This window comes from Anolis carolinensis, chromosome 1 (genome assembly GCF_035594765.1).
Source record: "Anolis carolinensis isolate JA03-04 chromosome 1, rAnoCar3.1.pri, whole genome shotgun sequence".
NCBI classification, from domain to species: domain Eukaryota; kingdom Metazoa; phylum Chordata; class Lepidosauria; order Squamata; family Dactyloidae; genus Anolis; species Anolis carolinensis.
In genome coordinates, this window is record NC_085841.1 from 363,471,706 (window position 1) to 363,499,568 (window position 27,863).

Consider the following 27,863-nt stretch of genomic DNA (forward strand, 5'->3'; position numbering starts at 1 on the left):
GCGGGAAGATAACGGCACTCCATGCAGTCATGTCGTCCACATGCCCTTGGAGGTGTCTATGGACAACACCAGCTCTTCGGCTTAGAAATGGAGAGGAGCACCAACACCCAGAGTCGGTCACGACTGGACTTAACGTCAGGGGAAACCTTTATCTTTACCATATATATATATATATATATATATATATATATATATATAAAATGTATATATATACGTATATGTATTAGTATATGCATACCCTGTTTCCCCAAAAATAAGACAGTGTCTTATATTAATTTTTGCTCCCAAAGATGCGCTTGGTCTTATTTTCAGGGGATGTCTTATTTTTCCACAAAGAAGAATTCACATTTATAGTTGAATTTTTAAAAAATGAAAATTTATTATCTACTGTACAGTAGTTGTCATCACAAACCAGCATAACCAAACTGTGAATCCTTTCAAGAATTTCTATATTATGTTTTATTGCTATACTGTTTTTAAATTAAAAGGTAAAGGTAAAGGTTTCCCAAGATGTTAATTACTGTTTTACATTTCTGTTCGTATGTAAATGTATGTTGTTGTTGGGCTTGTCCCTGTGTAAGCTACCCTGAGTCCCTTATGGGAGATGGCGGTGGGATACAAGAATAAAGTTATTATTGTATTATTATTATTTCTTGTTACTACCTTTATTTCCATGTACAACAATCTATGGTATGTACATTTATCGATCCTGCATGCTTCCAAACTAAAACTTTACTAGGTCTTACTTTCGGGGGAGGACTTATATTTAGCAATTCAGCAAAATCTCTACTAGGTCTTATTTTCTGGGGATGTCTTATTTTCAGGGAATCAGGGTATATTAGTATGATAACTTTTATTACGGTCCATGGACCCACAACTGTTGAATAAATAGCAAACAGGAATTTACAAAATCCTTGTATTAGTATATATACTACTAATATACTATATATATGTGTGTGGGGGTGTATAGTTTCTACCTTGCCTTTCTCTACCCCGAAGGGGACTCAAGGCGGCTTACATATGGCCACCATTAGTTAGGGTAGTATATAAAGTTTTTATAATAATAATAATTATTATTATTATTATTGTAAAAACTTTATATACTACCCTATCTCCTCAAGGGACTCAGAGCGGATTCCAACATTTTAAAACACAGTCAGTTAAAATACAGTGATTAAAACAGACACAAAAACAGATATACAGTAGAATCTCACTTATCCAACATAAACGGGCTCGCAGAATGTTGGATAAGCGAAAATGTTGGAGAGGTGGCTGCCAAGGGAGTGGAAATGGTCATCATTTTCTAATGTTACACCATTAAGCTGTATTTATGTCATTGCAGAGGGATTGACTGGTTTTCTCGATGTTCAATGAGAGGCTGAGTTTCTCCTATGCTTCTGCAAAGGTGGTTAGAGTGGCTTGTAGCTTTTCTGAATGTGCACAGATGACGCTGTCATTAGCATATCGGCATATCCTCCAGAGGAACAGTGGAGATGATCTTCACTGCACAACAATGCCAGGAAAAATGCAGTGAACCAATCCATCCTCTATACATGGCATTCATTGACCTTGTAAAGGCTTTTGACACAATGAATCACAGTGCTCTCTGGACCATCCTCCAAAACATCAGGTGCCCTGATGAATTTGTGAGCATTCTGTGGCTCCTCCACGATGACATGATGGCAACAGTCTTGGACTGCAAGGGCTCCCAAAGTGACCCATTTAAGGTGGAAACAGGTGTCAAACGGGTGTGTTATTGCCCCTACCTTATTTTCCATCTTCATTGCTATGATGCTTCATCTTGTTGATGGGAAGCTTCCCACTGAAGTGGAAATCACCTATCAGACAGATGGCAAGTTATTTAACCTCAGCAAACTGAAAGGCAAAACCAAGGTCACAACACGATAAAACATCCAAAAGCAATGGTCCTATCTGGAAATTACGTGTGTGAGAGTTCCTATTGTTGTTTCATTTTATACTTGTCTCTCCTCATTATAAAACATTATATTTTAAAACGTATTTCTGTGAAATACATATATTAAAATACACAGCAAAGATGAAAACATATACAGGAATATGGGTTGCATGGGTTTCCCTTTCTGGCTTACTTTTATTTAAGAATATTTAGTATTTCTTCCATTTATAGCCTGACATGTATTAGTTATTCTTACTTTTTATTTATTTAGCACTATCAACATATATCACAAGGAAGGACCAGCTATGGGACTCAATCCATTGTTCTCCCACTATAAATAAAAACCATACACGCACACACACATATACATAGGCATAGGCATACTCACATGGGATTTTTATTTAGTTGATTTATTGCCTGACTTTTATTAGTCTGTAGTCAGAGGCCTGAAAAACTGAGGTCATTTTTTTGTATGTGCAGTATGTCAATTTTATAGGAATTTGGCTTTCTAAATCCAAAACGACTTCTCAGATTTGCACATTTGGTCGCTTATTTTTTCCCTAAAACTTGCTGTAATGTTTTAATGTTGTAAGATGTGAATGAATGAAATCAGGGATGACATTTAGGTAACAGCTGTGTGTGGTACCATTTTATTCTGTGTGGCTTTTTAAAATTCTGCACTCCAAAATATGTTCAAAACTAATATGGAAAAAATATCATTGCAAGCCGGAGTTAAATGTTCATTTAATTTTAATGGGATCCAAGAATGCCTTAATAACATAGGGACAATGAGAAAGGGGTCGAAGTCTCTTCGGATAGAGTTTCAAAACACTTTTAATTTGTTGATATGAAACACAAAAGTTTATTCGAAAGCAGCAAAAGAAGTTGCAATGGAGCATCAATGTCCGTAAGTCATTAAAAATTGAGTAACAACTAAAATGACATAAATAATAATGTCCAGAAGGCACCACAATTATGCCTTCATTTCATCCTTAACAGATATTCCTATTTTAAAAACAGAATGACCGGGAAAAGTAGAGGGAAAAGGTGGATTACAACTGGAAGACTGCATTCTCCAAAGGCCCTGCTGAATTCAGTGATTAAAGCCCCATCTGCACTGCCATGTAAAATCTAGATTATTTGCTTTGAACTGGATTATCGGGCAGTGTAGATTCATATACTCCAAAACAGGTAACTTGAGCCTCTTCTACGCTACCATATAAAATCCAGATTATCTATTTTGAACTGGATTATATGGCAGTGAAGACTCATATAAAATAAAATAGATTATCTGCTTTGATAATCTAGATTATATAGTAACGTAGATCTGGCCTCTGGCAGAGCAGTGACAAAGTAAAGACCTCATCTGGTATTGTTCTGTGAAACATGACATCATCCGGATCTGTAAAATTCCTGAAAAGAAGCAATGCAATTGTGCATTGTGACATTGTGTATGTATATTCTTTTTTTCCAAGAAAGAAGCAATAGGGAAACACAAGATCATTACAAAGTGGAAGCAGAGATGTCTGAGCCACCTGTAAATTTCCATGTTTGAAGCCAGGTAATGACAGAATAAAGAAGAGCCATCTGCATTCCCTGCTCTTTCCAGCGGAAGATTAGGAGATTCCACCTGAACATTATTGTAGGAAGAACTGTGATAGAGAGCTGTTCAGCAGTGGAACTCTCTGCCCCGGAGTGTGGTGGAGGCTCCTCCTTTGGAGGCTTTGAAACAGGCTGGATGGCCATCTGTCGGGGATGCTTTGAATGAGATGTTCCTGCTTCTTGGCAGAATGGGGTTGGACTGGATGACCCACAAGGTCTCTTCCAACTCTAGTATTCTATGATTCTTAAAAGAATGAGATGTGCTTTCGTTTTGCCCTCTTTACCAGATTAATCTTTACCAGATTAATGTTATTGTTGACTATAATTGAGTCAGTGTCTCTGGCAACCCTATTAATCAAGGCTGTCAAACTAATTTCCATAGAGAGCCACATCAGATATAGGGTTGCCTTCAAAGGGCCGTTCAGTCCAAGGATGGAGAATCCATGGAGACAGAGGGATAAATATAATTGTTTTGGTGCCTGTATCTATGGCAGGCATCCTCAGAGGTTGTGAGTTCTTTATAATTGTTTCACATAGTGGTCAATGCTCTTTAGTTTTTACCCAGTTTAGGTCTCCAGAAGTTATTGAAAAACAACTTCCATCACTTTGGATTATCTGCCCCGGGGGACTGGGGATAATGGGAATTGGAACCCAACATCCCTTGTGGCTCTGAAGTTGGGGAAAGTCAAAGCACATATTACAGTCAAGCATCATCTTCACAAGCCTTGTATCTGAATCCAAATGCCTCTTCTGATTAAACAGAACAAACTGCAGCCTCCCAGATGTTCCTGTATCCCAACTCCCATCAGCTGTAGCCATGCTGTTCAATGATGAGGAAGACAGGAGTTGTAGTCCAGCATCCGGAGGACCACATAAAATTACATCCTATTCAGGTTTTTCCAGTTATTATCCTTCTAAGAAAGATGAGCAAGAGAGACCACAGTGACTCTGGCCCCATCTGCACTGCCATATAATGCAATTTGCATTGAGTCCCCTTTGGGGAGATAAAGTGGAGTATAAATAAATATAATAATAATTTCTATTTTGGGAGCTGCAGTGGAGATCTATATAAAAAGAGATTCAACAGCTGGATCAGCTGTTGGAATTTAAGATACCATTGAAGGCCCGCCTCTTCCAGCAGGCCTATCCAGTCAATTGAATTTTAATTTGCATCTTATCAGTGGATTTTAACTTGTATTTTAATTGTGTATCTTGTTGTATGTCTTTTAATAGAGTTTTATCTCATTTTAATGATGTTGTGTGCCACCTCGAGCCATAGGAAGAGGCAGGTGATATAATAATAATAATAATAATAATAATAATAATAATAATAATAATAATAATAAATGATAGTTCCTTGACAAAATTGAAGGAAAAGCTGACAAGGAGAAGACCTGGCTCTGGCTCACGAATGGGACCCTGAAGAAGGAGACAGAAGGCCTCATCCTTGCAGCCCAGGAGCAAGACATCAGGACAAATGCAATTAAGGCCGAGATCGAAAAATCAGCTGATGACCCAAAATGCAAACTGTGCAAGGGAGCTGACAAAACCATTGATCATATCCTCAGCTGCTGTAAGAAAATCGCACAGACACACTATGAACAGAGGCACAACTATGTGGCCCAAATGATTCATTGGAATTTATGCCACAAGTACCACCTGCCAGCAGAAAAGAACTGGTGGGATCACAAACCAGCAAAACTATTGGAAAATGAACACACAAAAATACTGTGGGACTTTCGAATCCAGACTGGCAAAGTTTTGGAACACAACATGCCTGACCTCACAGTTGTGGACCTCAAGATCGAACTGCAAAGGCTCTGGCATAAACCAGTACAGGTGGTCCTGGTGGTGATTGGCACACTGGGTGCCGTGCCAAAAGATCTCAGCCGGCATTTGGAAACAATAAACATTGACAAAATTACGATCTGTTAATTGCAAAAGGCCGCCTTACTGGGATCTGCACGCATCATCTGAAAATACATCACACAGTCCTAAACGCTTGGGAAGTGTTTATTTATTTATTTTTTATTTTTTGTGGTTACAATGTTGTTTCTCACTTAGAGGTATTCTTATTAACAGTTACAATACTAGAATGGGATGAATCAACTCTCTAAAGTATCACTTCTTTTACTTAAAGTAGTTAAAACTTCTTCCTCTGCTATTTTTTATTTATTTTTTATTTATACTTAAAACTTATACATTCTTTAACAAATTTGCAATACAGAGTTATGTATATCAAGCTCATATAGTATTTTCACTCTCTATATTACATACTCATATTATTTACCTTTTATTACCCCTCACCTAGTGGGAAGTGTTTGACTTGTGATTTTGTGATATGAAATCCAGCATATCTATCTTGTTTTCTGTGTCATATCATTTCGTTGTGTCAATAATAATAATAATAATAATAATAATATATTATTATTATTATTATTATTATTATTATTATTATTATTATTATTATTATTACACATGACAGCTTGTTCTGCTGAAGGTATTGGGGCTAATAATTATGCAAGGGATTGGAGCTATTATGCACATACAACAACTGTTGTGTCAGAAAACCAGCAACAGAATGGCACTGTGAGGATTGATAGTTTTCGTTTTCATGAATGACCCAGGAGAACAGTTCATGAACTGATCTAAATGCATGTGGCCTCAGTTTCCTCGTGAACAATTCCCTGTCTCATAACAATGCATGATTAAACCAAGGCTGTAAGTGTGGAAAGGAATGTGCAATTGGATGAAGGTTTATTTGCAGATACACAAGAAGCATCTCATGACAGCTTTGCCAGCTTTGAGGAACTGCATTTTAAATTTTGAATTTGAAAAATAATGAGCAGCATCCTTGTTTCTTCCTGGCAGATTCAAACTACAAGTGTCTTCCTTTCCTGCAGTTCAAAGCTTCCCAGCAGAAACCTGACCTGAGACTCAGCCCTGCAGGTAAACTGTCTGTTGTGAGGAAGGAGTCTTGCCAATCCTTCCCCCCGCGACACAGGGACTACGGCCAGCCATTCCTGGCAATTAGCGAGCTACAGACTCAACACAGAAGGGTCACCCAGCAGCTGCAACAATACAGAGACTGGATCGCAACCAAGAGTGGAGCTGTGGAGAGCACAAAAAGCACATTATAGCAGCAAGGGTGAGGAGAGAATCAAGCACCCCTCTGGGATAAATGTTCTCCAGGAGCCAATCTATCCCAAAATAACCTCTCCAACATCAACGCCCTGGGGATTTAATGCCATATAGATGTGATCTGTATTTTCATGGGGAATAAGCTTGGCCAAGGAAAACAGTGAAGAGACATTGATGGGTCTCTGGGATTTTGTTTTGCTCTCTTTACCTGATGAATGACATCCGGCAACACTAGTCATGAGAGACAACGTTCACTGCGCTATAGAATTAATGCAGTTTGACACTGTCTTAAATGCCTTGGCTCAATGTTGTGGAATCCTGGGATTTGCACCAGCAGTCTTTGGCAAAGAGGGATAAAGAGCTTGTAAAACTAAGTCCCAGGGCTCCATATACATTAAGCCATAGCTGTCACAGTGGTCAAACTGCATTATTTCTACGAGAAATATAGGATAATTCACTTAGGCAGAGATGCAGGATGGGTGACGCCTGGCTCCACAACGGAGTTAACATGAAAGAGATCTTTGAGTCTACGTGGACAACAAGTTGGTCATGAGAAAGCCAATGGGATTTTTGGGCTGAATCCAAAGGAGTCTAGTTTCTAGATCAAGGAAATAGCCCACTGTCCAGTTCTGGGCAAAACAATTCAAGAAAGATATTGGCAAGATGGAGCATGCTCAGAGAAGGGCAACGAAAAGGATCAAAGGTCTGAAGACCATGAATAATCCCTCTGAGGAGCATCTTAAAGAGCTGGGTCTGTTTAGCCTGCAGAAGAGAAGGTTGGGAGGAGATATGACAGCCATGTATAAATATGTGAAAGGATGTCAGAAAGGAGGATAAGACTTGTTTTTTGCTGCCCTGGAAACTAGGACTAAAGATGTTCAAATTACAGGAAAGGAGCCACGTCTTCTCATGATATGACCAAAACATGACAGCCTCAGTTTAGCCAGTTTGACTTTCAGGGGCAATTCTGGCTTCATTTACTCTAGCACTCATATATTTGTCATTTATAGCACTCTGCTGTATCTTCAGAACTCTCCTCCAGCAGCACATTTCAAACAATTCGATCCTCTATCAGCTTTCCTCACAGTCCAGCTTTCACAACCAGACATAGTTGGGAAATGCGATGGCCTGGACAATTCTGACTTTGGTATTCAATTCTCTTTACACCTGAGGATCCTGTCTAGTTCCTTCACAGCTGTTATCATGACCTGCAGTTTGGAAAGTTTGTGCTTGATCCTGTCATGAACTCTGTTGTATTTTGAACCCCTGCTTGACTTCCTGGCTTGATCTATTGGACTTGAATACTGGTTTGTACTTTTGGACCATGGACCAGTTAAAGGAAAGTTTTGACTATCTCAGTGTCATCATTGTCTGCTTTAAAGTTGTGTATATTATCTGTGGCCATTAATTTTTATTTCCTTATCGTTCAACTTTAACCCACCTTTGGATTTTCTTCCTTGAACGCCTTTAGTAGTCCCTTCGAGCCTTTCCTACTTTCTGCTAGTGATATGGCGTCGTCTGCATACATTACATCATTGATGTTTCTTCCCCAGTGTTCACACCTCTTTCCTCCAAGTGAAACCCAGCTACACATATGATCAAACCAAGAGTATAATAAAATACAGGCATGCCTGACCCCCTTGACAATTGGAAACCATTTCTTTTCTTCATTTTCTATCCTGACATTAGTCTCTTGGCTTCAGTATAAGTTAAGACATTGGGAAAATGACTAAAAGGAAAGGCCAAATGTTTCCCCCTTTGCATTAGGTCAATAGACTATGCATGTGCAGCGGAGATGTAGGTGCTCTCTTGGGCTGTTGAAATACAAGTCCCATCATTTCCATGCAGGTAAGGGCTGGTGGGGGTTTTCATTCCAACTATGAGGGTTGAATGAAAAGTAATGCCTCCACCTTCATAACTCCTCAACAGATGGCAGTACTGGTATGTGGCAGGTACTGGCTTGTTCAGGAGATTCTCCTCTACAGTTCCCTTTGGTGGGAAGCCTTAGCATTGAACGGTTGTGTTGTTAAAGTGTGCAGTATGGAACCCTGTGCAGACGGTTGGTCAATGCAACTTAAGCAGCGTGCTGTCATTGAATTCTTGACAGCAGAAGGTGTCATCCCAAAGGAGATTCATCAGAAAATGCAAGATTTTTATGGCGATTGTGTTGATGTGAGTCCTGTGCATCATTGGGCTAGTAAGTTTAAAGATGTTGAGGTGGAAACATCTGACTTGCATGACAAACAAGAGTTGGACGTCCTGTGACAGCAACTAACAAGTTTCACGAGCAAAAGGTTGACAGATAGATTCAGGACAACCGTCGTATCACTCAGAGAGAAATTTCAAGCATAATTGGCATTTCACAAGAACATGTGGGTCACATTATTGCTTTGCTTGGCTATCGGAAGAGCTGTGCACGATGGGTCCTGTGAGACGCCGGTTGCGGAAACAGTGTCGACTTCTTCTGTGACGGCTTCAGAAAACTTCTTCATCGTTGGCAGAAATGTATCCAATTGTCTGGTGATTGTGTGGAAGAGTGAATAGTGATAATTAAAGAGCACATTCTAAGGATTATTTCTGCGTTTGATTTATTAAAATACTCCCATCCAAACCCAAGTAATGAAGGTGGAGGCATTACTTTTCATTCAACACTCATATCTCTGGAGGAGCAAACAATTTCTATCATTCTTCTATGGAATTAGGAAATCTGCAAACTATGGGTTGCAAGATTGCACAAAGCCTAGTTGTGGCAGAAGAACCCAATTCTCCCTTCTGCAGGTTCAATGTTTGCACCGTTGTTATGCAGAAAAGGCTTCTACGTAACAGCAATAACTGGAATAAAGAAGATTTTAGTAGCCTTGCATGATTTCCATATGACTTGCGTGTGTCTTACAGACAGGAAATTAAATTATAACAGCTCGGCCTTGTTCCTTTAATAACCTTTCCCAGCCCAGAACATTTAAACAACGTCAGTTTTAAATTTTGACTGTCATCTTCTCTTATGCCTCCAACTTCTCTTTGATCTTAGACCTTCTCGCTCTTTTAAGCCTTTCCAAGGTTTAAGAGCATATAGTGTAACAAGAGGACTGGAAAAATACTTGCATTTCTGTGGGTTTATTATAGCACTAAAGCAGTTTATTTGTACCTAGTATGACACCTTCTCTTTTGCACAATACAATTATAGCAGTTCAATACCATTTTGATTACTGTGGCCTTATCAGAAAGAATCCTGGGGTTTATAGTTTTGCGAACGCAACACCTTAGCAAACTACAAATCCCAGAATTTCATTGAAAGGAGCTATAGCAGTTCAGGACCAGAGTTGTGCTGTTGAAACCTGGGTAAGTCAGAAGGACTCAAGTGATGCTTTATTTGGGATGAAATTGCTGTTACAGTAGAGTCTCACTTATCCAACATAAACGGGTTGGCAGAATGTTGGATAAGCAAAAATGTTGGATAATAAAGAAGGTTTAAGGAAAAACCTATTAAACAGGGTTGTTGTGTGTTTTCCGGGCTGTATGGCCATGTTCCAGAAGTATTCTCTCCTGACGTTTCGCCCACATCTATGGCAGGCATCCTCGGAGGTTGTGAGGTATGGAGAAACTAAGCAACGAAGGTTATATATCTGTGGAAGTTCCTGGGTGGAGGGAAGGAACTCTTCTCTGTTGGAGGTCAGTGTGAATGTTCGTTAGCTCAGCTTCGTTAGCATTAAATGGCCTTCCCAGCTTCACCACCTGGCCTGGGGGAATCCTTTGTTCAGAGTCGTTAGCTGCCTCTGATTGATTCCTGTCTGGAATTTTTCTATTTTCAGAGTGCTGCTCCTTATTTACTGTTCTGATTTTGGAATTTTAAAAATACTGGTAGCCAGATTTTGTTCATTTTTGTGGTTTCCTCCTTTCTGTTGAAGTTGTCCACATGCTTGTGGATTTCAATGGCTTCTCTGTGTAGTCTGACATGATAGTTGTTGTTATTTATTTATTTATTTACAGTATTTATATTCCACCCTTCTTACATGGCAAACATTCAATGCCATATGAACATAGAGGCAGAGACAGAGGCAATTTAACTTTCTCCAGCTTCCAGCTTACTGAGGGTATGCTCGATTCCGGCCACAGCGGGAGCAGCGGCTTCATCATCCACTGTGACACTGAGTCCTTGATGGATACTTCCTCATTCCAAACTCTGCTGGACGATTTTTATGGTGTCGTAAATTAGTTAAATTAGCCTCCCCGCATAAGCGGTACCTAAATTTCCTACTTGATAGATGCAACTATCTTTCAGGTTGCTTAGGTCAACAACGAGCAGGGGTATTTTTTATTTTAATGGTCGGGTGCTCATTCCGACATGGGCTGGTCTCAAACTCATGACCTCTTGGTCATAGTGATTTATTGCAGCAGGCTACTAACCAGCCTGCACCACAGCCCGGCTTTGACTTTGGCAAAATTTTATAAATTCTTATAACAACAACAATAACAACAACAACTTTGGGTTGTTGTGCAATTTCCAGGCTGTATGGCAATGTTCAAGAAGCATTCTCTCCTGACGTTTCACCCACATCTATGGCAGGCATCCTCAGAGATTGTGAGGTATATGAGGATAGAATGCTTCTGTAACATGGCCATACAGCCCGGAAAATGCACAACAACCCAAAGTTGTTGTTGTTATTGTTGTTATTTTCCCTCATTGCAAGACCCTACAATTTACAGTAGTCTCACTTATCCAACATTCGCTTATCCAACATTCTGGATTATCCAACACAGTCTGCCTTTTAGTAGTCAATGTTTTCAATACATTGCAATATTTTGGTGCTAAATTCATAAATACAATAATTACTATAGAAAATTACTGTGTATTGAACTATTTTTTTCTGTCAAATTTGTTGTATAACATGATGTTTTGGTGCTTAATTTGTAAAATCATAACCTAATTTGATGTTTAATAGGCTTTTCCTTAATCCCTTATTATCCAACATATTCGCTTATCCAACGTTCTGCTGGCCTGTTTATGTTGTATAAGTGAGACTCTACTGTATTAGGTTTTTCAAACACAAAAGTAAATTTCCTGTAACAATTGACTAAGTTGCCCTATCAAAGACACTAGCTGTGCCCGGCCACGCGTTGCTGTGGCAAAGTGGTGGTGGTATTGGTTAAAAATTGTTGTGTAATTTTTATTTGACGTTATTTGTATTTTTTAAATTAATTTTATTATAAGTTATCTTTTTATTTATTATATTTTATTATTTTCTTGTATTATTTTAGTTATTTTCTGTTATTATAGTATTTTATTGTATTAATCTTTTAGTGTTTTTAATTTTTTTTAGTGTTTTTTATTATTTTTTATTGGGTTGCTAGGAGACCAAGTTGGAGGAGCTTAGCCTTCTAACTGGCAGCAATTGGATAAAAGCAATTATTCCTCTCCCTCTAATTAGGACTTTATTTTTCTTTTCTTTTTGTTGTATCAACCTAGAGGCGTGGATGATGGGTTGTGTTGTCAAATTTCAAGGTTGGGGGGCCTGTAGTTTTGTTGTTTTGTCGGTCGCCGTGATGCCATCACTCTTTTATATATATAGATGACAATTGTGCATTTTTATGTGTTGCAACACTGAGCAACGGATGATGCAAATGAATGACAAACAATACAGTGTACACCTGGATACATAATTCAGAATGATACCGCATGCAAATTCTGCTTCCATGCACAAAAATGTCCCAAGTTATGCATAAGCCACTTAACGGGATTCCAGCCACGCTTCTATTTCCTTTTTCAGTTTGGTGTTAAAACAAGTCAATGCAGCTGGATCCTGTGGGATTTTAAACACACACACACGTAGCGCACACAGTGCATTCTTCTACACTTTTTGGAGCTCGCAGTTGTCTGTAAGCAGATTTATTGGAAATTCCACCCTAGATTGTGAAGGCAAGGCTGGAAACCCAGGCGACGTGCGTCACGAGAGGCAAAAGGAGCCGTGAGCTCTTCCCATTTGTTTGCAAGAGCGGCTTGGTTTTTATAGGCTTGCATCGCCAAATAAGGTCCCAAAGCAAAGGGGTTCAGGAGTCGACATAAATTACATCAGCCAGGCCTGGCCTCGCTTAGGCTCAGCTACCGGGCCTGACAAGCCTCCCGGCGCTCTGTCTTTTCTCTCGGCCAGTTTAGCAAGGAAGATATTTCACTTTTGCATTTCTTAGCAGATAACCAGATTTGATCCATATGGACCATTTTTCATTTCTTGCACTCTGTAACACGCTTTTTGTTCCTTGCCGCGCAGGCATGGGAAAACTTGGGCCCTCCGGGTGTTTTGGACTTCAGCTCCCACAATTCCTAACAGCCGGTAGGCTGTTAGGAATTGTGGGAGTTGAAGTCCAAAACACCCGGAGGGCCCAAGTTTGCCCATGCCTGCGAAACAAGAGCCCTGTTAGGCTTGCAAAACATTGGCAAGCATCCGCCACAAGGAAAACAAACCCACTGAGACCATTATTGAATGTTGAGTCAACACAGAAGTACATCCCATTGGTACAATGAGTCAGCTCAAGTTGTGCCAAAGCTACACAGAAGTTATTCCAGCTGACTCACTGAATTAAAGGGGAATTTGGTAGATCAGCCTTGATATAAACCTCACTGATCAGCCTGGCGCGGTGGCTTGAGATGCTGGACTAGGACACATCTACACTAGGATAAATGCAACTTGATACCAATTCCGGGAGCAGAATGAGCGCCCGCTGTTAGCCCTAGCTCCTGCCAACCTAGCAGTTCGAAAACATGCAAATGTGAGTAGATCAATAGGTACCGTTCCAGCGGGAAGGTAATGGCGCTCCATGCAGTCAAGACTGGGGGCTGATATTAATAATTTAAAGATGTACAAAGCTTGAGAATCATGGACTTGGCCCTGTTGTCACACGACATAAGTATATTACTTGTATACCACTTGCCACATGACCTTGGAGGTGTCTACGGACAACGCTGGCTCTTCGGCTTAGAAATGGAGATAAGCACCAACTCCCAGACACGACTGGACTTAACGTCAGGGGAAAACCTTTACCTTTACCGTACCAATTTAACTGGCATGGGTTGAAGGCTATAGGGCAGGCATGGGCAAACTTTGGCCCTCCAGGTGTTTTGGACTTCAACTCCCACAATTCCGGTAGGCTGTTAGGAATTGTGGGAGTTGAAATCCAAAACACCTGGAGGGCCCAAGTTTGCCCATGCCTGCTATAGGGTCACAGGAGTTGCGGTTTTACAAGGACTTTAGCCATCTCTCTTGAAAAGTGCTGGTACCTCACCAAAATGCATATTCCAGGATTCCATAACATTGAACCATGACAGTTAAAAGTGGTGTCAAACTGCATTAATTCTATACTATAGACCCAGCCTTAGGGCCCTTCCACACAGGTGTTGACCATTTCCGTTCTCTTGGAAGCCACCTCTCCACAAAAGTCAACATTGACACTGAAATACAACACTGCCTGAGCTCTGCAAGTGCAGCATTTTTCTGAATTAAACCATTTCAGGATTAGGAAATTCTATACTGTAGACCCAGCTTTAGGGCCCTTCCACACAGGTGTTGACCATTTCCACTCCCTGGGAAGCCTCCTCTCCACAAAAGTCAACATTGACACTGAAATACAACACTGCCTGAGCTCTGCGAGTGCAGCATTTTTCTGAATTAAACCATTTCAGGATTGGGAAATTCTATACTGTGGACCCAGCTTTAGGGCCCTTCCACACAGGTGTTGACCATTTGTGTTCCCTTGGAAGCCACCTCTCAACAAAAGTCAACATCGACACTGAAATACAACCCTGCCTGAGCTCTGCGAGTGCAGCATTTTTTTTTGAATGAATCGGAGAGTGTTTGAGGATCGGGACACCCGTAGGGATACCAAGGTACTTGTTTATAAAGCTATTGTCCTCCCAACCCTGTTATATGCTTGTGAAATGTGGACCATCTATAGACGTCACACTGAACTTCTGGAACGACTCCATCAGCATTGCCTCCGCCAAACCCTGCAAATCTCTTGAGAAGGTAGGTGGACAAAGGTCAGTGTTGTGGAAGAAGCAAAGACCACCAGCACTGAAGCCATGATCCTCCTCCATCAACTCCACTGGACTGAAGGTCATGTTGTCCAAATTCCCCATCACCATCTCCCAAAGCAGCTACTCTACTCCCAACTCAAGAATGGAAAATGGAACGTTGGTGGATGGGAAAAGATATTCAAAGATGGGCTCAAAGCCAACCTTAAAAACTGGCATGGACACTGAGAACTGGAAGCCCTGGCCCTTGAGCGTCTAATTGAAGGTCAGCTGTGACCAACAGTGGTGTGGAATTTGAAGAGGCACAAATGGAGGATGAAAGGGAGAAATGTGCCAAGAGGAAGGTGCATCAAGCCAATTCCTGTCGTAACCACCTTCCATCTAGAAATCGAAGTCTTCACAGTTTTTTTTTCGTGTCAGGAGCGACTTGAAAAACTGCAAGTCGCTTCTGGTGTGAGAGAATTGGCTGTCTGCAAGGACGTTGCCAGGGGACGCCCGGATGTTTTGATGTTTTTATCATTCTTGTGGGAGGCTTCTCTCATGCCCCACATGGAGCTGGAGCTGATAGAGGGAGCTCATCTGCGCTCTCCCCGGATGGGATTCAAACCTGGCAGCCTTCAGGTCAGCAACCCAACCTTCAAGTCACAGTAGAACATGTGGATCAAGAATAGGCCTCTATACTAGTCACATATGGACCCACTGCCAAGACCCTACGCTCGGAAGGCAATCAGACTTGGCCCCATGGGATCACCTATAATGATGATTACAATTTGGGAAGTAGCTCCTGGAATTTCTGAGCACTGGCTATATTGTCTGCTACTTCTGGGGGCTGATATTAATAATTTCAAGATGTACAAAGCTTGAGAATCTCAGCCTTGGGCCTGTTGTCACACTACATAAGGATATTACTTGCATACCACTTGCCATATAGCTGTTAAAGTGGTATAAAGGTACTATAAATGTGTACTGTATAAAAAGACTCAAGGCAAGTGATTCTCAAACTTTACTTCTCCAGATGTTATGAACATCAACTCCCATCCTTCGGAGTCCTGGGATGTGTAGTTTTCAGGGGAAGGTGATAATTGGGTGGGTTCTCTCTATGGGATATCGGGGACCCGGTCAGCTGTGGGTTCATTGTGACTCCAAAGGTTTTCCATTCGTCCTCCTACAGAAATGTTCTCCATGAGATCCTGCATTATGCCTCCACTTGTGGATTTTCGCCCGAGCAAAAAGGCCCTTTCTTCGCAATGTGACCAACCCGTTATAAATCTAAAGAAATGAATTAGTACAGAGACAAAGGCACATTATGTTACCGGCTCTTTTCTTTGTGAAAAGCCTGTTTCAGATGCCAATGGCAGGGAGCCCAAAGTATGTGCAGCTTTCCTCCTTCCCACTGAAATGAACCACAGTTTGGGAAAGTTTCTTTTCTTGAAATAAACCCAGAGAAGGCAGAGTAGGAAACAAACCCAATTTTTATCATTGAAAAAAAACCTTTTTGGGGGTCCCAAACTGCCCCTCACTATCACTGAAATGAACTAAGGCTCGTAAAGGTTCCTTTAACAAACATCGACCATGGTATCCTTCTGGGTCGGCTCCAGGATGGGTCTTGGGGACATTGCATCACAGTGGCTCCACTCCTTGGAGGATCACACCCAGTTAGTGAAGCTGGGGACACCTGCTTGGATCCCTGGCCATTGACCTGTGGGGTCCCACAAGGTCCCATTCTATCCACCATGATCTTCAACATCTACATGAAACCACTGGGTGAGGTCATCCGGAGTTTTGGAGTTAGATGTCATCTGCACGCAAATGACACACAACTCTACTACTCCTTTCCAATAAAATCCAAGGAAGCTCCCCAGATCCTGGACCAGTGCCTGGCAGCTGTGATGGACTTGATGAGGACTAACAAGCTGAAGCTTAATCCAGGCAAGACAGAGGTCATCCTGGTCAGTTGTGAGGCCGATCGGGGTCTAGGGTGGCAACCTGTGCTCGACAGGGTCACACTCTCCCTAAGAACACAGGTCCGCAGTTTGTGGATCCTCCTGGACTCAGCATTGATGCTTGAAGCTCAAGTATCAGCAGTGGCCAGGAGGACCTTTGCACAGTTAAAACTTGTGCACCAGCTAGGCCCGTACCTCAAAAAGGCTGATGTGGCTACAGTAGTCCATGCCGTAGTTGCATCTAGGATGGATTACTGCAATACATTCTGTGTGCGGCTGCCTTGAAGATGGCTCAGAAACTGCAATTGGTACAGACATCAGCAGCCAGGCTACTAAGCGGAGCTAACTATAGGGAGCACATGATGCCCCTACTGAAGTTTCAGATCCCAATTCAAAGTGCAAGTTAACTACAAAGACCACGGTTTGGCTCCTGCCTATCTTTGTGACCACATATCCCCTTATCAACCAGCGCAGGTTCTAAGATCTGCCAGGGATGCTGTCCTCTCGGTTCTGCTACCATCACAAGCCTGGTTGGTGGGGATGAGGGAGAAGACCTTCTTGATGGTGACCCCTCAACTTTCGAATGCCCTCCCCAGGGAGATGAGGCAAGCCCCCACACTGTCCACCTTCTATAGGGAGCTGAAAACCTGGATGTTCAAACAAGCTTTTGAGAACGCCTAGTCCCTAGTTGTTCTATGCAGTTGTTATGCAGCCTTGCACTACATCCCATGCCCTTGTCTCATGGTTGCACCTTTGCCCTTATCCCACTCCCTTGCCCATTGTTTAGAGCCTGGCCATGTTTACAATAGTTTATCACCAGATGAGCGCCATTTGAATTGAGTTTTAAGCTGTTGTTTTATATGCCCATTTGTTTTATTTAATTGCATTTTGTATGGAGTTTTATTTTATGCTCTGTTTTTAGGCACTTTTGTGCCATGTGTAAGCCGCCCTGAGTCCCTTCGGCGAGATGGTGGGGGGGGGGGGATACAAGAATAAAGTTATTATTATGCGAGCAAGCGTTCAAAGAATAAGTTTCGTTGGCTTCGACTCGGTCTGGACGAAGGTTTATGTACAAGGTTTTGTGGATGAATGGCTCAAGTATTTTGTATTATTTTAAATTGCTTATGTTTTATTATTTTGTATTGTTGTATATTGGCATCGAATTCTGCCAGTTTTGTAAGCCACCCTGAGTCCCTTCGGGTGAGAAGGGCGGGATAGAAATGATGGAATAAATAAATAAATAAATAAATTATTGTTACTGTAGTTAAACCTGAAATGATAGTCCCTGCAAAAGGAACCTTTCTGAATCCTGAATCGGTGAGATTCAAATGTGCATTCACCTTGACGGGATCAGGCCGACTTTGTGAAGCCTTGCGCATTTAATCACCTGCTTTTCTTTCTGAATGAGAAAGCAAAGCAATGTGCTGCTTTTGACCTGCCGTGGCCCAGGACTTTGGCACTGACAGAGAAGCAACACAAACAACGATTCTGTTCAAGGAGGTGGCTTGAAAAGGAACAAGAGCTTTGCGGTTAGACCACAGACCACAGAAACAGGAAACGCGGCTTTGTCTGTCAGTACCTAGCTCCGCCACAGATTTCTGAAGGTTTTGTGAGGTCATTGAGTACGATTTGTTAAGCATCGTGGACAAAGAGGCGCCATTCTCACCCTGAGATTCCTTCACCTCAGTCTGAGGGATGGAGAAGAGGGTTCAGATCACAGAGATCTGGTAATCCGATGGCCATCTCTTTCCAGCTGGAGCCCAAAGGAGCTAAATGGAAGGAAACATGGTAGGAAGCCATGCCACATTTACAGAACTGCCCAGCATACCCAGCTTGTCCCAGTAAAACTTGCAATTATAAGGTTTGCCAATACCCACTCCTTGTTTCCTTTCAAAGCCCTGCTGTGTATTGATTGTTAAAATGCAAATCTGCTTTCATTTCATTCAACCAAAGATAGGTATGGATCCTCAATGTCAAATCAACACCTAATTACAATATTTTGCTTCTCTGTATTAACCAAATCAATAATTCAACCATGTCAAACAAACAGCAAGTATTTTGAGACTGGAGAAACCCAAACCTCCTCTTTTCTTATCACCTTGTAGTAACTTAAATCGAACCCTCGGCCTCATGCCTTGCCAAAGAGAGGTGGGCAGGTCTTGTTGCCATTGTTCAAATGGAACGTCATTGATTAAAATTGGTGATGAGTAAAACAGAAACGGCATCTTAGGCAACACGTTAATCTTAATGGTTGGAATACTAACCCTAAGAGACCTTTGCAGGCCTTTCCACCTTTGCAAACCTTTCTTTATCTTCTTCCCTGAGCGTGACATCATAGAATTGTGGCTTACTATAGTTTGTGAATCTATATTAGGAAAGTAGTGGACTGGTAGCTAGTTTGATAGCTGTATAGTTTTAGCCGTATATATTATAAAAATTCTGCTTCTTTTTGCATAAGCATTATTTTTTAACTATCAATATTTGACTCCTAAGAAGCCACTGAAGCTAATTTCAGTAATACCAACAGAAAGCTTTATTTATATACTGTATATATAAAATCACCCACAATTCTAAGATACAATTTTTAGAGAATAGAAGAAAGAGTATGTTTTCTTTATTGAGTAAAGAAAAAGTTTGGCAAGAGCTAGAACACTATGAAAGTGTTATTTTGTGTTTAACTCTGCGGTTCTTACTTTGAAAGTACAGTGGAGTCTCACTTATCCAACATAAACGGGCCGGCAGAACGTTGGATAAGTGAATATGTTGGATAATAAAGAGGGATTAAGGAAAAGCCTATTAAACATCAAATTACGTTATGATTTTACAAATCAAGCATCAAAACATGTTATATAAAAAATTTGATAGAAAAAGTAGTTCAATATGCAGTAATGCTATGTAGTGATTACTGTATTTACGAATTTAGCACCAAAATATCACGATGTATTGAAAACATTGACTACAAAAATGCATTGGATAATCCAGAACATTGGATAAGCGAGTGTTGGATAGGTGAGATTCTACTGTAGTTGTTCTACTCCAGAAACTTCGCTTTTGTTGTTGCCACCAACTATGTTGAATTAGTTGAAACTCTATAAGATATTCATTGAAAAACCAGAACAAAATGTGCTGCAGGATGTCCCTCCCACAACAACGTTTTTGCAGCTTAACAAACTTTTCCCATGTTTTAATGATAGGACCAATTAGGAAATGACATTTATAACCCAGGAACAAAAATCGTGTTACATAGTGGAATATATTGTGCAAATATTGTGGCAATTGGATCATGGACTCAAGTTGCAGTATTAAGATAATTGGGGCAAGGAGGATATTGGCTGCATGGAGCGTATACATTTTGAGAGAGAGATTTGCTTGCGTAACAGAAGCCGACTTTCCCAGGAACAGGGAATGCATGACGCCACTTCTCTTCCCTAACACGCCATATCTTCTATCTGACTTTGCCACAAAGCATGCGCTGAGCTGTGAACTGCGACAACGATGTAGGCTTTTAAAAGGCCCGCTTTCTGCCAAGGAGGCTTGTTAAGCCGCAAGGAGAGAGCTTTCCACATCAGCAGCAAGGAGTGGCAGACCAGGAACCATATGGAAGCCATTCTTGCTGCTGGGCAGAGCCAAACAATGCACAGAGGGCCCTGGAATTCCACACGCCTCGATGACGGATGGCCAAGGAGCAGCCTCCCTCCTTTCCTGCAGGCCAGAGAAGAGCAGCATTCATGGAAAGGCAATAAAATAAACAGCCACAGATTAGAAGGGAGTGTCGGCAGAAGGCGGGCATCACCCCGCCACTGAGAACACACAGCATCTCTCATTTCAGGAGCTAAGTAGGGCCTGGGGGTCAGTGCTTAGATGAAAAGCCCATACAGATCTCCAATAAGACCCTAATTTTATTTATTTTGTGTCAAAAGTATTGCATAATAAATAAGTTTAAAGGTGATGAAGTACATGAGGCAGGACATTGTGGGCAAGCATACATATGCGGAGTTGTTTGTTCTGCTCCACAATCACACAAGGTGGAGGATTCCTCCAGGTAGTGCCATCTTGCCAGGTTGTCTTTTGATCTGCCCACTCCGCTTCTCAGTCTGTTCAGGGACTTCCAAGTTGCCCATTCTTGGTTTGCCCCCAAAGGTGGACCCTCATGAGGGGCCATCCAGTTGGAATTGCCTGGTTTGGCTGCCCAGAGGGATACGCTTGCTGTTGCTGGAGGAACATCAAGAGGAGTGGTGGTTCTCATGAAGCCTTTCCTTGATTTGAGTCTACTGGGAGGAGGCTGATAGTCATGCAGTGGGTGGCTTTCACAATGTTCAACCTTATTTCTTTCATTGTTAGTAGCAACTTCCCATCGCACATCAGGAGGGGCAATTCTGTATGTTTCGTTCAATGCTATGTCCACCTGCTTCGCATGGGCAAACTTGTGCCAGACAGGACAGGCGTGCTCAGCAGTTGAGTCAGACAAGGCCAGGGCTGATGTTCTTATTAACTGTGGAGCTTTATATATGCTGATGACCTTGGCCTAGCAACACAAGCAAAAGATTTTAAAACAGTTGAAACCCAACTCACGAATGCCTTGAAAGATCTCTCCAGCTACTACAAAGAGAACCACCTGAAGCTTAACCCTTCCAAGACACAAGTGTGTGCTTTCCACCTACGTAACCGTGAAGCCAACAGGAAACTGAAAGTTACTTGGGAAGGCCAAGAGCTCCAACACTGTTTCCATCCTAAATATCTTGGTGTCACCTTAGATCGAACACTAACATATAAGAAACACTGCATGAACACCAAGCACAAAGTTGCTGCACGCAACAACATCCTGCGGAAACTGACTGGCAGCGCATGGGGTGCAGACCCACAATAAGACCCTGAGACTGGTGAAGGCTGAGAGAAGGGGACATGAGAGCCATATTTAAAAGGATGTCACATTGAAGAGGAATAAGCTTGTCTTCTGAATAACAGAGCAATGAGTTCAAACTACAGAAGAGATTCCACCTAAACTTTCAGAAGGATTTCTTGATGGTGAGAACTGTTTGAGAGAAGAATATGCCGGCTGGGAGTCCAGTCAAGTTTCCTTCTCTAGCGGTTTTTAAGCAGAGACTGATGGCTATGTGTTTGGGGTGCTTTAGTTGTGTATTTCCTGCATGGCAGAATGGGGTTGAGTTAGATGGCCCTTGTGGGCTCTTCCAACTCCATGATTCAGTTATTAAAGGTCCCGGTTCAGAGACCATGGGCTGCTAAAAAGAGAAACGTGTGCAACCCACAGTAAATTAAGCCTAAACAAGACAACAAGCTGGGCCGGGCTGTGGCGCAGGCTGGTTAGCAGCCAGCTGCAATAAATCACTCTGACCAAGAGGTCATGAGTTCGAGGCCAGCCGCCGGAGTGAGCACCCAACAATTAAAAATAAAATATAGCCCCTGCTCGTTGCTGACCTAAGCAACCCGAAAGATAGTTGCATCTATCAAGTAGGAAATTTAGGTACCACTTATATGCGGGGAGGCTAATTTATGACACCATAAAAATCATCCAGCCGTTGGAATGAGGAAGTTGCTGTCGCAGTGGATGACGAAGCAGCTGCTCCCCCTGTGGCCGGAATCAAGCATACCCTCAGGAAGCTGGAAAAGGTTTAAATTGCCTCTGCGTCTGTCTCTGTTCTATGTTATATGGCACTGAATGTTTGCCTTATATGTGTACAATGTGATCTGCCCTGAGTCCCCTTCGGGGTGAGAAGGGTGTAATATAAATACTGTAAATAAAATAAATAAACTTGGAAGGGAAGCTGTGAAGGCTCTAGACAAGATTAATAATAATAATGTTGTATGTCTTTCGGGCTGCGTGGCCATGTTCCAGAAGGCATCCTCAGAGGATGTCTGCCATAGATGTGGGCGAAACGTCAGGAGAGAATACTTCTGGAACATGGCCACACAGCCCGAAAGACATACAACAACCCTGTGATCCCGGCCATGAAAGCCTTCGACAACACAGTTTACCAGTTGTTAGGATATCTGGGAGTTGAAGGTCAAAAACATGTGCGGACCCCAGACTAAGAAACAGTGGTCTATACTGTAGAATGAATGCAGTTTGACCCCCATTTTAACTGCTATAGCCCAATGCTATGGAATTATGCAGTTAAAGTGGTGTCAATCTGCATTCATTCTGCAGTGCAGATATACCCCAAGGTAAGATAAAACCCTTCCGAAGATTTTAAAACACCCGAGCTGCCTCCTCTTTGTCCCATCCAACTCCAGATCAGTGTAATTCTCTTTCCTAGAACATTCTATGCAAAGACTTGGCTCCTCAGTCTGATGTGAGATTCCCTGCCCTTTCAAAGTTGATGAATATAACTTGGAAGCACATGAGACAGTTGGGAAAACATTCCATAGCAGAGAAGCCAAAGAATTTTCGATGGTTAATTGCAAAGAATAATCGAGCCCCACTGACATTATGGGTTTAATTACTGCAAGCATGTGAGTTTTATTATCAACTTTTTGTCACTCTCCTTTCCCTATGTGTTTTCTGTTCTTCCTGAGCAAAAGAGAAATGAAGCCCCATATTTATTTGTCACCCTGGGTCCTGTACTGGGACAAAGGCAAGATATACATTTAATAGATATATTATATATTTATATTATTAAATATATATTAAATATATTATATATTTACTAATATTTATATTAAAAATAAATAAAAATACAGTACATCCCCTTCCCTCCAAACATCTATGGTGGAGTCTGTTTCTCCTTTGTCGAAGGCACTTACATTTTGGGGGAAGAGACTCATATAATATCTTAAGACATCAAAAGAGCCTGAAAACAGTATATTGCAACAGTAGAGAAGAGGACACAATATGGAGATATAGAATGGTTTCCCATTGGCAAAGGGGGTCAAAGATGGCTGGATCTAATAATCTCTTCTGTTCAATGTATGTGAAACACACATCATAAAGAAATCAGGATCAGACGCAGAGAAAGCAAGCACGGAAACTGGAAGAACACCGACAATTTAACATATGCAGATGACACCCTATTTGTGTTGTGGTTTGTCTTCAAGTCATTTTCGATCTATGGAGGTGACTATCACAGGGTTTTTTGGTCAGGATTTGTTCAGAAGATGGTTGCCTTTGCCTTCCTCTGAGATTGAAAGTGTGACTTGCCAAGGCTCAATGTGATTGAATCCTAGAATTATAGATTTACAAGGAGTGTCAAAGAGTGCTAGTGCTTTGCCAAACTATAGATCCCAGAATTCCATAGCACTTTGCACAGCAGTTAAAGTGGTGCCAAAACTGCATTCATTCTCACAACCTCTGAGGATGCCTGCCATAGATGTGGGCGAAACGTCAGGAGAGAATACTTCTGGAACATGACCATACAGCCCGGAAAACATACAACAACTGCATTCATTCTGCGCTCAAACCACTATGCTCTGCAGGCTCTCAATCCCATATGACTTGCAGAAAATAGACTTGGAATAACTACAGTAGAGTCTCACTTATCCAACATAAACGGGCTGGCAGAATGTTGGATAAGCGAATATGTTGGATAATAAGGAGGCATTAAGGAAAAGCCTATTGAACATCAAATTAGGTTATGATTTTACAAATGAAGCACCAAAACATCATGTTAGACAACAAATTTGGCAGAAAAAGTAGTTCAATACGCAGTAATGCTATGTAGTAATGATTGTATTTATGAATTTAACACCAAAATATCACGATATATTGAAAACATTGACTCCAAAAATGCGTTGGATAATCCAGAACGTTGGATAAGCAAGTGTTGGATAAGTGAGACTCTACTGTATTGATGGAGTTTTAAGAAGATAGCTTAAAACGTAACAGTAGAACATTAAACCTCAAACCAGTATTAGGTCAGTCTTTAGCCAAAATGTAAACTGTAGTCAAGAAACGGGAATAAGATTAAGGCTTGGAAAAGCCAGCCTTACCAGCTGTTAGGAATTGTGGGAGTTGAAGTCCAAAAACCTGGAGGGAGAGCTGAAGTTGGCCCATGCCTGCCTTAGGGAATGGGAAGGGAGAGAGGATAAACATCTGCAAATGTCAAGGCCCTTCGTTCCCTGTCAGACTGGAGTCTCCCATCTAGTGTTAAAAGCCAGCTGTTGCCAGGCGGAGGCTGTGGAATTTGCCACTCCAAGGCATAGTGACGGTTACAAATACGAGTTGCCAGGTCGAAAGCATCCCAGGCTCGGAGGTTTCGGGGCCAAAATCAAAGGCCTCAGCAATGCTGCATCTGGAACAGGTTAGAAATGTAATACAGCTACCCTGAAGAATTATTGAAGAAGAGGTGCTAATGCAACACAGTTGGAAGAGAAAAGGGAAAGATTGGTTCTTAAATTTCTAAATATCAAAGGTGCAAGCCTAAAGGAAGACGAGTTTGCCTATCTGTGTTTGGCTCCAGTTCATTATCGACAGAAGGTGTTTCTTTGGGTGGGAACTGTCAGGATTTGGACATTACCTGGCATTTTCTAAGTGATAGCAAAGTTATTACTTCTGGACTAACCACCTGTAAAAAAGTTAAGCCACTGTCATTAGGGTGTGGTGGTTAATGCAATGGGAGTAGTATATAGGTTGTAGTTATACTAAGTTTGATGAGGGTTGGATGGTGTTTTGGAGAATTTCTGCTGTGAGTAGAAGCTGTAGTGTTTGTATATTTTGTATATACCGTATATACTCAAGTATAAGCCAACCTGAATATAAGCCAAAGCACCTAATTTTATCACAAAAACTGGGAAAACGTATTGACTCAAGTATAAGATGAGGGTGGGAAATGCAGCAGCTACTGGTAAATTTCAAAAATAAAATAGATATTAATAAAATTGCATTATTTGAGGCATCAGTAGGTTAAATGTTTTTGAATATTTATATAAAACTGCAATTTAAGATAATAAGACTTTAATAAGACTGTCCAACTCTGAATACCTATATGCTCAAGTATAAGTTGACCTGAATAGAAGCAGGTCAGGACCCTCACTCGAGTATAAGCCGAGGGGAGCTTTTTCAGCTTTGTCACTCTTGCATAAACCCACTGCAAAACATAGTTGTTTTGTGTGCTAATGTTCAAAATGAAGAGAAAAAACAACAGAAAGAAATGGCTGAAAACAGAAATTGTTATGATGTCACTTCTGGGCATCTTCCATCCTGGTTTTTGGTTGCAGGGCCCTTACCTACCGTTTCCCCAAAAATAAGACATCCTCTGAAAATAAGACCTAGTAGAGGTTTTGCTGAGTTGCTAAATATAAGGCCTCCCCCAAAAGTAAGACCTAGCAAAGTTTTTGTTTGGAAGCATGTCCACCAAACAGAACACCAGAGCATGCAGGATCGATAAATGTACGTACTATAGATTGTTGTACATGGAAATAGTGGTAGTAACAAGAAATTCTTGAAAGGATTCACAGTTTGTCTGGTCATGCTGGTTTGTGATAACAACTACTGAACAGTATATAATAAATGTCATTTTTTTGTTTAACAATAAATGTGAATTTTTCTTCATTGAAAAATAAGGCATCGCCTAAAAATAAGACCTAGCGCATCTTTGGGAGCAAAAATTAATATAAGACGCTATCTTATTTTCGGAGAAACACAGTAAGTAAAAAAGACACACAGTTTCACCATCTTTGGCAAATAGTGGAGTCAGTCACATGCCTACGATGGGCCCCTTCGAATTGTTCAACTAACCAGAACAAACCCACAAAGTGCAACACAACATTAGATCAAGGATCACATGCCAGAAAATGATTTACAGGAGAGCCAAAGTTTGGGAAAGCAAATATTTACCAGGGGAAAGTGGAGGGAAATCGCTTAACCAGAGAATGCTGGAACACAAAGGATACAGAAATACATCTTGGTCAGATAATGTATTTTAAAGGTGAATCAGCAGGGCTTTTTTTGGGAGGGGGCGATAAGCAGGAAGAGAAAGCTCCGTTCCCTTAGTTAATTAAAAACCCAGGAGCTAATAAGACAATGCACTGAACGTTCTTCTGGCCCAAACCAGGGTTGGAGCAAGGCCTCATGACTCACTGTCTTCTATTAAAGGGCAGAGATAAAACAGGCGGCTTTCCTGGCCATATAAATACAAAAGCGGATCAGAGGAAAGCATCTGAGCAGCCCCGATCGGTCCTCCAGCTGAGGATGACATTCTGCTCAGCAGAGGGATTTGGAGGCAGGTCAAAACAGAGCCATGCTTTCTGAAAGTAATACATAAAAATCTGGTAAATGGTACCACCTGCTATTCAGACCATACCCAAACTAAAGAACTCCCAAAACAAGGCTGTCAAAATAGGGAGAATCCACCATCCTTCAAGGCACATAACTACAAGAGTTGAATGAAAAATAATGCTTCTACCTTTGTTACTTGGGTTTGAATGGGAATATTTTAATAAATCAAACGCAGAAATAATCCTTAGAATGTGCTCTTTAACTACCACTATTCACTTTTTCACATAATCACCAAATAATTGGATACATTTCTGCCAACAATGAACAAGTTTTCTGAAACTGTCATGGAAGAAGTTGACACTCTGTTTCCGCAACCAGCATCTCACAGGACCCATCGTGCACAGATCTTCCGATAGCCAAGCAAAGCAATAATGTGACCCACACATTCTTGTGAAATGCCGATTATGCTTGAAATTTCTGCATGATACAAAGATCCTCTTGAATCAACCTGTCAACCTTTTGCTTGTGAAACTCGGTGGTTGCTGTCACAGGACATGCAACTCTTTGTTTGTCACACAAGTCAGATGTTACCACTTCAACATCTTTAAACTTACTCGCCCAATGACACACAGGACTCACATCAACACAATCCCCATAAACAGCTTGCATTCTCTGATGAATCTCCTTTGGAGTGACACCTTCTGCTGTCAAGAATTCAGTGACTGCACGTTGCTTAAGTCGCATTGACCGACCCTCTGTGTAGGGTTCCATACTTCACACTTTAACAACACAACCGTTCAATGCTAAGGCTTCCCACCAAATGGAACTGTAGAGAAGAGTATACTGAACAAGCCAGTACCTGCCACATACCACTATTGCCATCTGTTGAGAAGTTACGAAGGTGGAGGCATTACCTTTCATTCAACCCTCGTATTATAGTCAAGATGTTCTTCACAAGGTTAAGATCGGCTCTCTTTTTGGCACTTTGAATGTCTCAGGCCACCTCTACACTGCGATATAATAGTTAAACTTCATTCTGAAACCACATTATATGGCATAGTACAGGGG

General features: G+C 41.3%; 1 long non-coding RNA gene across 1 annotated transcript; it reads right to left on the bottom strand.

The window, feature by feature from the left end:
- Positions 1-354: 354 nt before the first annotated feature.
- LOC134295620 (uncharacterized) lies at positions 355-27,863 on the bottom strand. Its single transcript, XR_010002250.1, has 2 exons — positions 24,569-27,863; positions 355-1,838 (listed from the first exon to the last, which is right to left on the bottom strand). It is a non-coding gene; the product is annotated as an uncharacterized LOC134295620 (long non-coding RNA).